Consider the following 18,311-nt stretch of genomic DNA (forward strand, 5'->3'; position numbering starts at 1 on the left):
GGGCGTATTAATCCATATAATATAATTATGCTTTTAAAAATATTGTTTGATTTGCATGAAAACCCATAAGACAGATTTTTATATTTACAACCGAGACATAAGAATAACTTTACAACTACTATACCTTTCAAAACAGCAAAGTTCCTACAATCTTTTGTAATTCTTATGGAGAATTATCAACTTAAATTATTTCATAATCAGTATTAAAAACTTTCTACACATTATGGTCAAAGAAGAGGAATCTACATATTTGGCGTGAATTCACGAATTATACTATACGTTGACACAGAACATCTGAGTCTTATTGAGAACATTCTAAAGAAGCAGTCATGCTCAACTTTCATAATGATTTCCTCTATCTAAACTACCATGACTACAACTCAAAATAGTTGAAGTGCAGTGTGCTCTTTCATCTACTTTGATATGCGTAGAATCACAAAAATAATTCCATTGCGTTGTTTATCAGATATCGCAGCATTGCATCTTTACTTTGCTAGAAACGCGGACTGTTTATGTTGTGTTTAAATATTTTTTAAATATTTGAGGTTACATTTATATTGGTAATTTCGAACAGCTCATCAATAATATATTCGTAATGAAAGGATAGTAGGTTTCTTAAAAAAAAAAAACTAGTGACGAAATAACTAAAGCCTAAACAAGTATGTCTAATATTAAAATACAAAAGACAAAAAAAAACACGGCATGCAGCACCTCGATGTAAAACTTCTAAGGGCCCTGATTAAGAAAAATGATTTGCTCCATGTTAATTGTATATCTAAATATTAGTGGATTCAAATTGTTTTGAATTATTCCAAATCATTTTTTTTAATCAGGGGGGTTACATACAGTTTCAATTTTCAATAAAAAATTTTTTAACTTCTCTCTAAGAAAATCGAAAATTTGAGAAGATATTGTTTTCACGCCGATTTGCGAAAATCGAGTTTTCATCAGGTTTCGGCGTTCCAAGGCCCTAGAAAGTTATTCCTACTGTTTTCAGAATGATGCCCGAGTGTGTGTGTGTGTGTGTGTGTGTGTGTGTGTGTGTGTGTGTAAACTCTTTATAACTTTTTAACTAATAATTCGATTTGAATGGTTTTGGTGGCAATCGGAAGAGTTTCCTAGCCATCAACTTATCTGTAAATTTGATATCAATCCGTTAAATAGACTTGGAAAAATATAGAATAAATATAAAAATTTTTTTTTTTTTCAGTTTTTTAAAAAAATTTCAACAATCTCAATCGGCTTATTCGTTCGGGAGATATCGTCGGAGAAAGAAATGACAAAAAAAGGTTTTTCACGAATATCTTGGAAATGACTAAATCAAACATTTTCAAAATTTAATTAGCTCTAGAAGTTAACTCTAGTTTTTTACATTTTTATCATAAATCTTACTATTAAAAATATATTGAAGATTGATTATTTTAAGACAAATTTGTTTTTTGACTATGAATTTTCTAACTCGTGAACAAGTGAGGACTATGAGATGAGCAATGCATATATTTGTAGGAAATTAAATGCACTACAAAAATAGTCTCCGATGCTTAGTCGATTAAGTTGAGCGTTTAAATGATATTCATCATCAAACTTGAATGCAAGCCGTTCCTAATAGGGCTGCATTTAAGCCGAGATAAGACAAGATTTGAACGATCTTGTCTCGATCTTGACACTTTCCTTCACGTCTTAATCACAAACTCGAAATGTAAGTCTCGTATTGATCTCGAAAAACAGTCAATTCATTATATCATCTGGTCTTGTCTTGTCTTGGTCTTGAATTACTCTGAATTTTTCTTAAATTAATTTGAAAAAGTTTATGCAATTATATTTCATTGATTGATATTTTATAATTGGGATAATTTCAAAAAATGTCTTGAATTCGTTATTAAATTTATTCTTAATACAGATCACTGTTTTTTCACATTTTATCACTATATTTTTTATAAGTTATGATATATTAAATATCGTTTATAATAAATTAAATAACTAATATGTGCGATAAGTCTTTTTCTCCAATCTTAGAACAATCTTTTTCAATTCTTGAGTGAGTCTGCTCTCAAAATCGATTGGTTCTAGTGTCTTTTACAACGTATGTGTCTTGCTGCAGATATTTGTGATCAGTTTTGAATTGGAAGCTTTATACAAGAAATTCGTGCCAGATTATAACTCAATTTTAGAGGAAGACTATCGTTGAAAGTAGTTGCGCATAGCTTGTTCAAGATCTGCTCAAGGCTCAAAATTGACCTAGGACCTTGAACAGATCTTGAGCAAGCCATGCTCAAGTACCTACTGTGAGTTACTGGTGCAAGAAATGCATCAGACACTGATTCATTGCACGTGTTCAAGATATCTTTAATATTCTTGCGTACGATACCATTTTTTACTTTACCATATTTTCGTCAACAATATCTCTCGAACGAATTGACCGATTGAGACGGTTGAGGTGGCAATCGGCGCATTTTATTGAGTTCTAGAGCTCGTCAAATTTTAACATTGATTTATCAAATTGTTTTTGAAAAATTTCAAAAATACTAAAAAAAAATTTTTTTTTTAATTCTTTCGACAATGGTTTTTCTTGAACGAATGAACAGATTTTGATGGTGTATATGGCATTCGACGTAGTCTATAAAGTTTTAGAGCTGATAAGATTTCGGAATTGATCCATTGAGCACGTTAAAAGTTATTTAAAACAAAACTTTTTTGAAAAAATTTTATTTTGCTTACTTTTATTTTGATAAGAGGCGCATGTGAGTATTTAATTGTAAGAATTTATTATTATTTAAGTATTTATGTTATTTTAATTATTATTTCATGATGATTGATTCATGGAAGTGTTGCTATTATTGTTTATTATATTTATGTTGTGATAATTATTTTCATTCTTATGTATTAAATCGATATTTCCATTTCAGTCAGTAGCACACGTGTGTGTAGAGTAGACTGATTTAAAAAAATTGACTATTTTTTTTTTCCAAAATTGTATCGAAAATATCGTTCGAGATGACGAAAAAAATACTGTCAAAGTTTGAGCTCTTAATAATAATGTTAACAACTCCCTCATCGTAATTTTCTATTTTCCATTTAAATAGCATGGAAAAAATTTTTTTTAAACTTTGAAATTTTATAATTCATCATTTTTTGATAAATCTATTTTTAAAAAATTATTCGTGGTCAAAGTTCAATTTATAGTAAATTTCAATATTTTTCGACTTTTTCAGCGAAACTATTAGACTTATCATTAAAACTTTTTTGTAGATTTTTTTGTTTTCCATAAATTATCTCTTTTCAAGTTTTCGGAATTCCTGAACACTTTTGAGTTATTTATATTTTAATGTCAAATATTTTTAAAAAATCATGTTTTGGTCATTTTAATTGTTCATAAGATCGAAAATATTGATTGTTTGAAACTGAAATTTATTAATTTATGATGATAATATTACAGAAAAAAAATTGCTTATTTCAGTCAAAAATACCTATTACTGTTATTAATTTTTTTGTCATTGAAAAGTTTTTGTTCTTCGATTAAGTAATTATAATTATCAAAATTGAAAAAAAAATTAATGATAATATATTATTTGAAGTTTAGAAATATGCTCTACAAAAGAGTAGAATTTTATGTATTATCATTTTCAAGTATTTTATTATATGCAATTTTTCATAAGTAATAGTATATTGTGTGACAAGGGATGAAAGAAGATGATTTTAGACTAGGATGAGGTTGGCTGCTCGAGCCGCAGGCGAGGGCTATTACCCGCAGTCTGAAATCGTATTTTATCCTGAGTCACACTATATTTTTCATCATCACCTACATCGGAACTTCAAGATTCAGTGTCAGCAGTCAGTAAGAAACAAGTTAATTTCAAGACGATGATGCGGAGAACTATTAGCGTATGAGAAATATGTGATTTACAGTCACTTATTAAATAGTAAATAAAACAAAATAAACATTAAATAAATATTAAATATAACTGACACTGGGCAGAAACAATTGCATTTCTTTCCAAGAGAAGAAACACGCATGTTTCTGTCCGCTGTATGGAGGTATTTTTTAATTACAAACTCGCTAACAGTTGTTTCCAGCATGGGTTTTAAATTAGCTTGTTTCAACAGGCTGTAGAGACACTGAAACTTCAAGTTTTGATGCTGGTATCATAAAATAGTATATTGCATGCCTAAGGCAGTAAAGTAAATAATGTATCAGAATATAATAATATATATATAATTGATTTGAGCCAAATAAATAGATTTATTTGACTGAACAAAATCATTTATTTCATTAAAATATATATTTGTTCGTAGCTTACAAATGGCGCTACAGTGCCATCATTCCAGGAAAGATTTGTTGACTATAAAACAAATCATTATTTCATTCAAATGAAGCATATTTTTGTCTCAAATGAGTATTGATTGGGTTTATTCAAATATGAGATTTATTTGCCTGAAACAACTCTTATCTGGCTCAAATAAATTGTTCTATTATACTGATAGAAGGATTTATTACTGAGTACTAAATGGATTTAGTAGCAAAATTTTTAGTCACTTATTTGGGAGAAAACAATATTTTGTGGCCATCGACATTATCTATTATAATTTAATAAATCATTTTTTTATCTCAATCAAATCTTATTATGGTGAAATTAATATTTGTTTCCACCAAAAAAAAAAAAAAAAAAAAAAAAAAATTGGTAATCGGTACTAAATATGTTTTCGGTAAGTTTTGTCTGAAAGGTTATGCACTAAAATAAGTTGAAAGAATTAGTTCTTTAATCCTAAGAAATGATTTATTGTGCCCCAATAAATCATTTCTAAAGTACTACTGAATATTTATTTGGTGGAAATAAATGATTTAGTACCTGTTACCAAATATTTAGTATTGCAAGGTTCATTACTAAATTATTTAGTAAATCCAACCCAATCCTACTAAATACAACTAAATCATTCTATCAGTGCAGTGTATGGGAATCCACGTCATGCTAAATTTATGAGGGAATCTAATATGGATTAGAAATTAAGTAAATTAACAAAAAGCGTCACGCTATTGATACAAATACCAGTAAAAGTAAATGTGCTATTACAAACTTCACTGGAGTGCAATACCTTTGTACGATTCCTAATTTGGTGTTTTATAAAAATGATTTGTAAGACACCAGCGGGTAATAAGGCATAGCTAAAGGAGATTTTGAATAGAATCGAAAATATTGCATTTAATTATCAAAATGTATCATAAATCTTTATTTCAATATATTAGCCGTAAAATATAATGAAGTAATAGTAAGTTTTACTACAAACAAACAAGAAATTGAACTTTTAGAAAAACCATGCGAATAGGCCTTATCTTACTACGGTATGGTAATAAGGCCTACGGGTTAAACAAACTGGAGTAGTTTAATTATACTTAATAAAATTGGTATTAGAGATGAATCATTACTTAAATTTAGCAACAATACTTTTTTAAATACAGAAGACTAGATTGTTTTGTTCAACAGCACTTAAAACTATCAGTATCCTTTTTTAAAGTCAGACGACTAGATTGTTTTTTATGATTTCTTCTGCGCTACAATATCATATGACGGATAATGAAATACAGAAGACAAGAAACGTGGTATCGGGACTCTATAAACTTGTCGTAATATCTCTATGCAAGACCCTTTCACTAGAGTAGCCTTTAGCGGAGGCGGTTATTTTGGAAATCATTTCTGTCACTCAGGCCTTATTAACCGACGAGCCTTATGACCCTCGGGTACCTTAGTTTATATAAATACATGATACATCTTGAGTTTATTAATGAATCAATAACTTGTTTCACTACTGATATGGAAAGCATCAATTAATCAATTTTTCGTTGAAAAGTATCCTGCCTATACAAAATTAATCTGTTTTTAAGGTAGATTTTTTTTTAAATCTCGGTAATGTATTTGTCCTCATGGTCAAGTTTTCAAGGAATCCCGTCATAACCTATCATAATTGGTTGCGTAGATTTCAAAAGTACCATATATATTAGACTGGGCCAAAAAAATTGACTATTTTTTTTTTTTTCGATACTAGAAAAATATTATTCCTGATGACCAAAAAAAATTATTGTGCAAGTTTGAGCCCTTAATATTGATATTAAGAGGTGTATCGTTACAACTATTTGTTTTTTGAAAACGATTTCCTACAACAAATCTCTCTTAGTAAATTGACGTAAAACGAGCGGTTTTCTTGTAACCGTGCCGTGAATATTGATTTGTTTTTCAAATTCTTTGTTTCTATTTTGGATTTTTGTAACTACTAGAAATATTAACATTTTTTCAAGTCAAGATACGTGTCTTTGAAGAAAATTTAATGCTCGACAAAAAAGGTCTCTTAACATTTTTCGCTCACCTCACTCCTTCAAATGTTATTCAAGGTTAAAGTTGAGTCAAAACGACTTAAATAACCGGAATCACTTTTGAAGAAGTGAATTTAGCAAAAAATGTAAAGAGACCTTTTTTGTAGAGCATTAAATTTCCTTATAACGGTGGGCCCTGGCTACTTCGTGTCCAGTAGTCACAAACCGCAGTTAAATAATTTCCCAATTGAATAATTAATTAATACTAATTTATTAAATATAAATATAACTTATAATTATTATATCGCTGGTTCTGAAATGCCGGAAATAGATCTCAGAGAGTAGGTCGACTCGTTTTACCGGACACGCGGCTGAAATTTAACTTATTCTAAAGACACTGGTGATGAAAGTAATTTTATTTAGAGAATTAATTCAATTATTATATATAATAAATTTTATTTAACCAAATTCCCAAATATGTACAAATTCCCCTTTATATAAAATTAAATTTCTTCTATAAATAAATAAATGAGTAAATGTTCACTGACAATAAATAAATTCATTTAACGCGCAGTTATTTAATTAACGCGGGAAATAAAATAATTGCCATTTACGCTAAATTTAGGTTGAAGAGAGAGATATAAATAGTAAACTTTATTATAATCTTATCTGGATTTTATTGTATACGACGCACCGCTGGTATCGGCCGTCGCTGCATCTTGGACCTCAACGGAGCTTCTTTTCAGGTTCCCGGGCTATTGGTGCTGGACACTCTCGCGAAATCACTCAGACAAAATTGCACAAGGTAACCGAATGGTTTTATAAACCAGTTTACACTATAATTTCATAGAAACGAATTAAAACTTTCAAAGTCTTGCAAAATGAAAACGGCTTATGCGTGACTAACTCGTCAAGCACTCGAACTTGTGTGTTGATCGCTTGAGCTCGAATCGATCGCTTGAGCTTGAATGAGTTTACTCGATCCTTGAACTTCAGTGTTGGACTCAATGACTAGATATATCAAACTAATAGACTAGATATCGTTAGGCCGACTCAAATAAATTGTTATGAGTCCTGGTGCTAGAGTGGGACCTCGCTAAGCGTCCTCAGTCCACTCTAGGTGATGGCCAGGGCCTAAGTCTCTCGAGCAAGTGTTTGCTAGCCCTTTTATATCTTAATTTTTGGAGGGGTGGAACTACCCCACTGTCGTCTAAGTTCGAATTCAATCTAGGTGGCCTCTGACATGGCCCAAGTGACTAAGGAAGTGCCAATCAATATACAAATCATTCCAATAGATGGCCGTAGAATCAGCTAGACTTTGCGCTCGATCTTCAAATCGTAAAATCAAAACGCACGTTTACATCCTTCAAAGATATGTATCTTGATTAGACAAAATGTTAATATTTCTAGTAGTTACAAAAATCCAAAATAGAAACAAAGAATTTAAAAAACAAATCAATATTTACGGCACGGTTACAAGAAAACGGCTTGTTTTACGTCGATTTCCTAAGAGAGATTTTTTGTAGGGAATTCGATTTCCTTTAAGAATATACATTGCTCAAATTTTTCAGAAAGGTGATTTACGAGTTTTGGGTAATAAATGAAATTTCTTTCAAAAAACAAATAGTCGTAACGATACACCTCTTAATATCAATATTAAGGGCTCAAACTTGCACAATAATTTTTTTGTGGTCACCAGGAATAATATTTTTATAGTATTGAAAGAAAAAAAAATAGTAGATTTTTTTGGCCTAGTCTAATATATATATATATATATATATATATATATATATATATATATATATATATATATATATATATATATATATATATATATATATTAGGGTGCGTCATTTCGGAGCACCATTCTGTTTTTTGAGTGCATAAGGAAAAAATCATAGTTCAACACAAAAAAAAAATTTTTGCGCATGAAAACAAATTCTGTCAATTATAGATCTAGCTCATTAAAAAATTTGATTTTCCCATTTAAATAACACGAGAAAATTTTTTTTTTTTAGCTTTAAGCATTTTATAACGTTCTCCTCTATTTTACGCGTCCCATGGCGGAGTGTGGTTGGCGTTCAATAGCCGTTATGCCTCTCCGTCGGTGAAAATAATTGAAAAATATAATAATAACAACCAAAAAGTCCGACCTGGAGATATCCCGAATCTCCCTGGACACACAGCTCTGCTTAGGCTGGGTTAGATATCCTAGTTGGGCGCCAGTTTGTGTGCACCACGAACAAAATTAACTCAAAATAAATACAACGGAGAAAAATGAAAATAAAAATAAAAATAAATGACAGGGTAACAGTTTCAGATTTTAGGAAAAGGAAAGCAAGAAAAAGATAGCAGTATTGTAAGTAAATAAAATTTAAAGTAATACCGGGTTGATGACCATTTGTTTCAACTTATATTTTAAAAAATAAATTAATTAATCACTGGTATCGCATACCCAAATAAACAATATCAAAATAAGATAATAATAAATCACTTACAAAGTAATACGGTCTGCATATACAAATTATAAAGAAAACAGTAATGCCGTATAAAAAAAATCAATATATTAAACGCAGAGATAATTTACTGCATGTATTTTTCGCACGTGATAGTAAAAATATGATTAAGTAATAATAATCGTAAATAATAAGTTAATAATTATAAATTATTGTTTCACTCGCATGTGATAATTCAAATATAAATTAAAAAAAAATCTCGAAATAATTCTTAAATATTTCCAGTAAAATAGTTCTCGGAAAGTTTCCACTGGTGCATATTACGCAGTATTCACAACAATCTCAAAATAAATTAATAATTATAACAAGAATTATTCAGAAAATCCATAATAATTATACAATAATATTCATAAATTTTTGGTATCACTCGCACATGATAATTCAGAAAAAATAATAGTAAACACAGGTAAATAATAATCTCAGCAGTAATAATTCACATTAAAATAAATGATAATACGGATCCAAATAACTGATAATTAGTAATTATTGTCGCATAGAAGAATCAGGTACCAATAATGATGTCACTAATCTATCAATAACTATCGAAACCCAGTCGCATATAGTTGGGTATAGGCAGAAAATAATATTCACTACGTGAAATATTAATAAATAATATCCAACTATTTCCAAATCACTATTTGGTATTATCAACAATAATAACTAGATTCGTTTATTTCGTTACTATCTACTGGGTTCAATAATCATTCACTTCATCACATGCTTGAAACTTTTATTATTACTAGAGAATCGCTATCTCTATTGCGCTCACGCGATTGCAAATAGCCACCAACGCGGGAAAGCAAAATTACACGCCAATGAACTAGTCAGAGGTCCTTACAGTCGTCGTCGATGTATAAAACCTTTACGGGCTCCATTGGTGCAAATTAACAGTAATTAATGAATACGTATTTGCCAATACGCTACCAATTCAAATGACAAATTAATGTTTATCTATTTATACAAATAGGAACAAATGACGTCACAAAGAAATGCTTTTTAATTATTTCCAACAGCAACTAGCACACACACTGCTCTTACGGCTGATTATCCACGTCTGACCATGGCAGCACGCGGATTTCATGCCGGCACCTCAGCCGGCGCCATCTTTATATTTCTCTCTTACTTTAACCAATGGAGTTTTATACCCGTCTTATGCTAATATTCAACTAGTACCCCCACCAACATATGGGATGTTAACTGTGTAATTTCACTTGTTTCCCACACTAAATGTCCATTTGCTTCCCGCATTATTAATTAGAAGTACTATAAAATGCTAAATCAATCAATGATTTACGCGTAACAACCGGTAATTTATTTATAAGTTAATGAAATTAACGATGCCAACTGTTGCGCCGACGCGCATGCGCCGACCAACTATAATAATTGCAAGCATATAAATAAATGCATGACTATTTTCTCAGCATCCTAAAAATTCAACTATATGCATGTAGTAATCAGTGAATTTCCTGACTACACCACAACTCATGCATAACAAATCGGGTTAATAAAAATAAAGTAATAATTAAAAGAAAATTATACGTGTAAACAAAATAATCATAATATTAATGTATGGAGAGACGTGTTAGCAGCGTGTGTTGCCATCTGTTGCCCACCGACTTGATGTGAGACTACCTCGATATTTAAATATCGTGACAGTTTTCAACTCTTTAACAAATCTATGGATCGAATGGATTAATACATATTTTTGTAGGAAATTAAATACTCGACAAAAAAGGTTTCCAATAATTCTTTGATAAATTCATCTGTTCAAAACTTATTAGAGCTCGAACTAAAGTTGGATATTTTTTCCTTTTCCGGTGAAACTATTAGATTTATCACAAAATGGTTTCAGATCTTTTTTGTTGACAATTTTATTCTCTACGAATTATTATTTGTAATTTTTTTTTTTTAATTCCTCTTTTTTTCTAGTTATTCCGATTTTAATGTCGAGCTCTTGAAATCGATGAGAACCACTTTTTTAAGAGCTTGAAATTAAAATGAAAATAACTAGAAAACAATGCGGAGTTTGAAAAAACTTGACTGAAAATAATTTGTAGATAATAAAATTTAAAAAAAAAACCCTACAACATTTTGTGATAAGTCTGATAGTTTCTTCGGAAAAGAAAAACGATCTCCAACCCTACTTTGAGCTCTAATAACTTTTGAACAGATCGATTTATCAAAAAATTATTAGAAACCTTTTTTTTCGAGCGTTCAATTTCCTACAAAAATATGTATTCGTCTATTCGATTCATTGATATGTTAAAGAGTTAAAAATATTTAAAGCTATAAAAAAAATTTTTCCCGTATTATTTAAATGGGAACATTAAATTTTTCTATGAGCTAAGTCTGTAATCGACATAGAATTTTTTTCTTGCGCAAAAGTTTTTTTTTGTGTTGAACTATGATTTTTTCTACATCCACTTAAAAAAAAAATGTTGCTCCGAAATGACGCACCTTAATATATATATATATATATATGTATATATATATATATATATATATATACATATATATATGTATATATATATATATATTGTAACTTATCTTTTTCTTAGATAACACGATTAAACTTAACTAAGTTACACATAACTTCTACTCAATAAATTTTACTCAAACTTGAACTCAAAAATACTCAAAATCGGGCTACGTTACACTTCGCCCACCGATCACTCCTCTCATTTTCTCCAAATCCTGACGGGCGCCAGCCGACTTTTATTTCCCCGGTATCGGCAACCGGTATAAGCGTACACGTAAATTAAAACTTAAGATCTAAATCCTTTGGAAATGAGAGAACTTAACGGTGGCAGCAGCATGTCCTGGTGCGCTCAGTATGCTAGGTTGTGGAGAGAGGGTCGCGATTCTTTTCACGTGGAAAAAGCCGATTTATTAAAATTAAATTAAAACAAAATAAAGAAAAGAAAACTAAATAAAATATCGTAAAGATGACGCCAGAGTGACGCGAAGGGCCCATGTGGCCAGCGGTCGAGTACTCTCGGTCTATCAGACAAATAAATACCTGGGTATGACATCGGGGACCTCTCGTGGACGACAAATCACTAAACTTACACACTACTAGATAATTAATCAAATAAAATAAATAATGCGGTGAACAAGACGACAAATATCCCGACAGAACGGCTTCAAGAACTCAAAACACAGAGCCACAAGCTCGAAAAGGACATAAGCCAAGGGTGTGGTCGAGACCTACCTTTGGGGCTCTCCGACTCACAACCACTCGCTCCAAGACTCCAAACTCGATTACTGGGTCTGCTCGTACCCGAGCGACTCCAAATCGCAACTCTCTTCTACCCTGGTCAGCTCCCAACTGCTTTTTTCTTGTCTCCTACTCCATTCACTTCCACTCTCTACTACTTCCAGTTACTCTCACATTCTCGCTTCTCCATCCAGTCTTCTCCCACCACATACAAGCTGTGGACTCGCGGGTCTTCCCGCGGTGTCACTTCCCATGATATCCGAAGTTAGCGAATCTTTAGCTTCCTCGAGCATCGCAAACGAGGCCTGCCATCCCCAAATAAACGTAAACGTACCCCGGCTAACTCCAAGTATCAACACGAAGGGGCGACGACTTCTCAGTCACTCCTCCGTGATCACCACGTCAACCCCAAGGGCTAAGCCTAGGCCTAGTCGTCATCACTGGTCGGGAGGCACGGTATCTTGGCCACTATCCACGATACAGTTAGACCTCCTCCATTAAATCCACACTCAACCACACAGACTCTCCAAAACATACAACATAATGTACACGTACTCGTACTCTCAACACACTAACTTCACCGCACACATACTCCACACTCTCAACTCACTATCTTCAACACTCAACTCGATACACATACTAACTCTATCCCTCTCTATCACACGGACTCACGCTCACTCCCTCTCCAACTCCATGTCCTCGGCAATGTAACGTCACAATATATATCAGGGTGCTGATGGAAAAAAAATTCTCACCAAAGATGAGCTATTAATTTAAATTTTAAGTACTCGCTAAATGAATTTGAAATTTTCCCATTTAATTAAAATGTACATTATGATTTTTTCTTAACTATCTATAGCTCCATGGCATTGCAAGATATCAAGTCACTATTAGACGGAAATAACAGAAGAATCCTTACCCTTTAAAAGTGGTTGTAACTAATTCACGTTTTGTAATCGGCTTCACTGATAAAAAATCTTAAAGTCAATTTTTCTCAAATTTCATGTTTTTTCAAATTTTACTCGCAAACCACTAACTTTAGAACAAACTTGTACATGGCTTTTTTTTATAGAGAATTTTATTTCTTACAAAAGAGGATATTTAGTCCATTGCTGTAGAACTAGTAGTTTCCGAGATAAATCTAATCAAATTTTTTATGAAATTGTAGCTGTAGAAACATATCATGTATCAGAGTAAAATATGAAAATACATATAACACGTTTATATGTAATTATAAAAAGTATGATACAATTATCTTTGTACTGAGAGAGGTAGTAATTGAAAAAACTTCTGATGGTCAAACAAAAACATTTAGGTTAATATAAAAAATGATGTAAGTAAGTGTAATAGGAGACAGTTTCGTATTACTGCACATATTTCTAATGATATATTAACCAGGGTATATTATATGTTTCTTCAGCCCTAATTTTATAAAAACGTTCTAAAACCGTGGATAAAACAGCGATATCTCAAATTTTGAGATATTTACTTAGATTTATCTCGGAAACTACTAGCTTTACGGTAATGGACTAAATAACCTATTTTGTAATGAATTAAATTTTCTTTAAAAATCCTGTATCATTTTGTTTCAAAGTTAGTGGTTTGCGACTAAAATAAAAAAAACCATGAAATTTGAGATAAAATTTGCTTTAAGATTTTTTACCAGTGAGGCCGGTTACAAAACGTAAATTAGCTACAAGCACTTTTTAAGTGGAAAGATTCCTCTGTTATTTATGCCTAATATCGACTTAATATCTTGCCATACCGCGAAGCTATAGATAATTAAAAAAAAAAAAATCAAAATTTGCATGTTTATTAAATAGGAAAATTTCAAATTCTGCTGTCTCAGGAAATTAAGAGGCTCTGGTCACAGTGGGCTTGGATAGACCCCCCGTCATACCAGACTCCCAGCCCTGGTCAACATGCTTGTGTGGGATTCATGGCGGGGCGTAAGTTCTTTTCAAACCCTATGTAAAGGGCTTCCTTCACTTGTTTCTTTCGGATTCCTAACAAACCATTCTCTGCTTGTTCATCCCCTGATAGATTCTCTACTTTCCGAGCTGCTTTAACTCTCTAATTATTTAAGCCAAATCAAATTAGAAGACAGCTCGGGAATCAACATGGGACACAAGAGAAAGTATGGGTGTGCCCTGGACAGGTCCACCGTGCGTCGCGCTGTCTACGCAACCCGTGAACAGATTACTGATATCCTACCAACGAGGAGCGTTGAAACTCAGACCGAAGGGCCTGAGGAATAGACCCCTCCACCGTCCTGCGATGCACCTAGGGAGGTGGGTGATTCGGACTGCGGTAAGACCTCCGCCGTGTGTAGTCTGCCCCAGAAGGAGTTCTGCTACGGATGTGGTAGGGCTAAGAAGACCATAGCTGACTGCCCGGAGTGTCGTGTGAGGTGGACTCGGCGAGACCCCTACGACAAACGGGTAGGACGCTGTGTGTCAGAAGACGAATGGAAGCGGCCTCAGTGAAGTTAGAGTTCGTCTCACTTACAATCAAATCCAGAGACAAACCCTTAAGCCTAATACACAATATGTGTGTCTTGCACACTCATGTAATGATTACTTACACGCCCCCTCAAAACGCACATACTTAGCTGCATTCATTTAAAATCAATGTATTATTATGATTATCAATTTTGTTTGTTTTCCCTTTTAATACCAGACCAAGGCCAGTGATGCAGCTTCCATGACGAACACGCAATAGAGATTTCGTGAAGACACCAGCGACCATATTTTCCGTAGATATTTGCTCCAGTCAAATCGTTCCTTTCTCAATGATATCACGCACGACATGATGGCGAATGTCGATGTGGTTCGTTCTAGCATGAAACACTGGATTCTGAGCTAACTACTTAGCTCCATGATTATCAACATATAAAGTTATAATAAAGAGTGAATTAACTCCTATTTCATCTAAAAGACCTATTAAATATACGGTCTCCTTTACGGCGTCAGACAAACTCACATATTCTGCTTCTGTCGACGTTAACGCAACTGTTCGTTGTTTTTGTGAACGCCTAGATATAGCGGCTCTTCCTAGAATAAACACGTGGCCCGAAAAAGATTTTCTCTCCATCGTACAGCCTCCCCAGTCAGCATCACTGAAACCGAACAGTTGCTTGTTTGTTTGGGAGTACATCAATTCTAAATCGCATGTTCCAGATAAGTATCGCTGGACTCTCTTTACAGCGACGATATGATTCTTCTCTGCCTTGTTAGAATATTGGGCTAATTTTAATAGTGTATGAGCTATGTCTGGTTCCCGAAACCAGGTACATCAAGGCACCGATTGGTTCATGGTATGACCATTCTTCAATTCCCGAGTCGTCATACCCTGCATTGTCGGCCGATTTACTACTTACTTTAGCTGGGGTAGCAACATGTTTACACAGACTCATACCGTATTTCGACAATATGTGTTGAATATATCTCGATTGACATACAAATATGAAGTTCACTTTGCGAGATTTCTAACCCCAAGCAATACTTCGCGAGGCCCAAATCCTTGACCTCAAAGTTTTCAAGCAAACTTTGCTTGATTTCCTCCATAGCTTGATGTAATCCATAAATGGCTTTTCGTAGACGGCAAGCATTCCCGCCTCAATTTAATTGGTTAAGCATTTTATCAACCCTTTTCAGGATGTGTGCTGATGTTGGTGTATCGTTCCTAATTCTCAGTAGCATCTCTTGTAAAACTCTGGGTATCTCCATAAATACATCTTCTTCAAGATGGTCATTTAAGTAAGCAGTGACAACATCGAATTGCCTAATCTTCATCTTACGTTCGGCTGCTAGAGCTAACATTAATTTTACCAACCCTACGCTTGATACGGGTGCGAATATCTCGTAGTAATTTACCCCATAGGTTTGGCTGTATCCTTTGGCAACAATTTGGGCCTTTCTTCGCTCAATATTTCCATTTAAATTGCGCTTGTTAGATAGTACGACTCGGCAACCAACCTTGCTTTGTCTTTGAGGTAGCTGGACAATATCCCAAGTGTGATTCTTCAATAAGCTCAAAACTTCAGATTGGATCGCTTGCTTCCATTAATTGCAATCACGTGATATCATCGCTTCGTGTAGAGCTATCTCCGCAACGCCAGAAAAAACATCACCATCTTCAACTAGAATGGTAGGTAGTGTCGGACCCTCTTCTTCATGAGATGATGCAAATAATTTTCTAGGTCGTCCCTTGCTTCCTGTGCGGAGGATCCTTGGTTTTCCTCGACCCCGAAGTTCAGAAGCATTGTCTTCCATTGGTTCTTCATAAGAATCATTTAATGAAAATTCTTCATCGATGTGAACTGTTGATGATGGTTTTGGCTCTTCACATTCACTTACACTGTTGTCAATCAGATCACCGGGGTCGATATTTTCTTCTGAGTATCCGAAATTGTTTTCTCGAAATTTCAAATCTCTTGCAACGATGACTTTTCTCGTTTCTGGTAGCCAAATATTATAGCCTTTGGACTCACGCGGATATCCAACAAATATGCCTCTCATTGATCGATCAGCCAATTTGCTCTTCGCCGGGTCCTTGTTTAATACAAAGACTGTAGACCCAAAATTTCTCATATGATCGCATGAGCTCCAACGACCGGTCCAAATCTCATATGGGATTTCGCCATGCAGGCTCTTCGACAGGCATCTATTGCGTATGTGGTTTACAGTGGTCACCGCCATTGCCCAAAATATTGGTGGCAACTTAGACTGTATTAATAAACATCTGGTCATGTCGAGCGAAACTTGATTTTTGCACTCCGGATGTCCATTCTACTGTGGGTTTCTAACAACCGAAAGTCGTCGTTCAATACCTTGACCTTGAATATATGCGTCGAACTCGCCATTGACATACTCTTTTCTATTGTCGGACAGTAAGCATTTAATTTTCTTGCCAGTTTGCTTTTCTGCAAGTGATTTATACATTTTAAAGGCATCTGGTACACAGCACTTCTGCTTAAGGAAATATACCTCGCACCACCTGGAACACTGATCAATAAATGTTACGAACTATTTGGCGCCGCTTTGTACTTGTACTCTGAACGGCCTGACAGCATTTGAATGCACAATTTGTAATACTTCTTCTTTGTACCTCACACTCGGTTAAAAAGTAGTGCTGCCATCTTACCACGTAGACACACGTCACACTGAGTGACTTGTTCAATATCGTCTAGTTTTATCGTATTTCGATGAATTAGACGCCCTCGTCATTTGAGCCATAACTCCACTCACTCTGTACCTGACTCTTAGCGTTGCTGGCTGCTTCCGTGGTGTCATCAACATAGTACAAATCCCCCTGTCGCTTAGCTACGATTTTTACATGACCATTGCTGTCGAAGATAGTTGCTGAGTTCCGTTAAAACAATACCTCGTTGTTTTTATTAGTGATTTTAGCAACAGAAATTAAATTTGATCGAAGGTCGGGAACACATAGAGTATCATTAAAATTTACAGATCCGACATTGTTTCCTATATCGACACGTAGTGTGACTGTGCCCCTTCCTTTGATTTGTCTGATCATTCGGTTTCACACAAATTATCGGTTACAACAAAATATAAATGCCGTTGTCGGCTTAGCTCGATATAAACGAAATTAATAAAAAAAACCGTAGTTGATCATCAAAAAAAAAAAAAAAAAAAAACAAAGTCAGTTTATTGCTCGAAAAAAAAAATAATAGTCGGTTGTCGAAATAAAATAAACTGATTTTATTTTTCACGAACACACACAATATACGTACTACGGAATCCTTCACGAGTGACTTCAGAGTATTGTACACGGCAAGACTCTACTATCGGAACGAAGGAGACACGAATAATCCGTAATTCTCAGAATTGCTCGATGAAATAAAATAAAATATAAAAGAATATCTTATTTCGGTAACGCCTAAATTACACTATCATAAAATTATTACTGGTAATTAATTATTATTTACACAAGACGCATTTTACTTGTTCAATACACAAAATCAATCAGTCGTACACTAGATTCAATTCTCGTACCGAGGCTTCGGCCTGTTCACGAATAGCGGTTATTGTTCACTCGGTATCAGTTCACTATCAATTAATTTAACGGGTCGTTGATCAAAACTCGGATTGTTCTTTACGGCGTATAGCAAATTGCTCACAAATCGAAATCGAAATTGTCATTTTTGGTTGGGGTCGAATTATTCCAATACAAACGTGGCCGTTCAATACGAAGTCTATCCCGGATCTCTCGTCACAATCCGTGCGTTGGATCAATTGCTCGGTCGACGTCG

The sequence above is a fragment of the Microplitis demolitor genome, chromosome 9 (assembly GCF_026212275.2).
Source record: "Microplitis demolitor isolate Queensland-Clemson2020A chromosome 9, iyMicDemo2.1a, whole genome shotgun sequence".
NCBI classification, from domain to species: Eukaryota; Metazoa; Arthropoda; class Insecta; order Hymenoptera; family Braconidae; genus Microplitis; species Microplitis demolitor.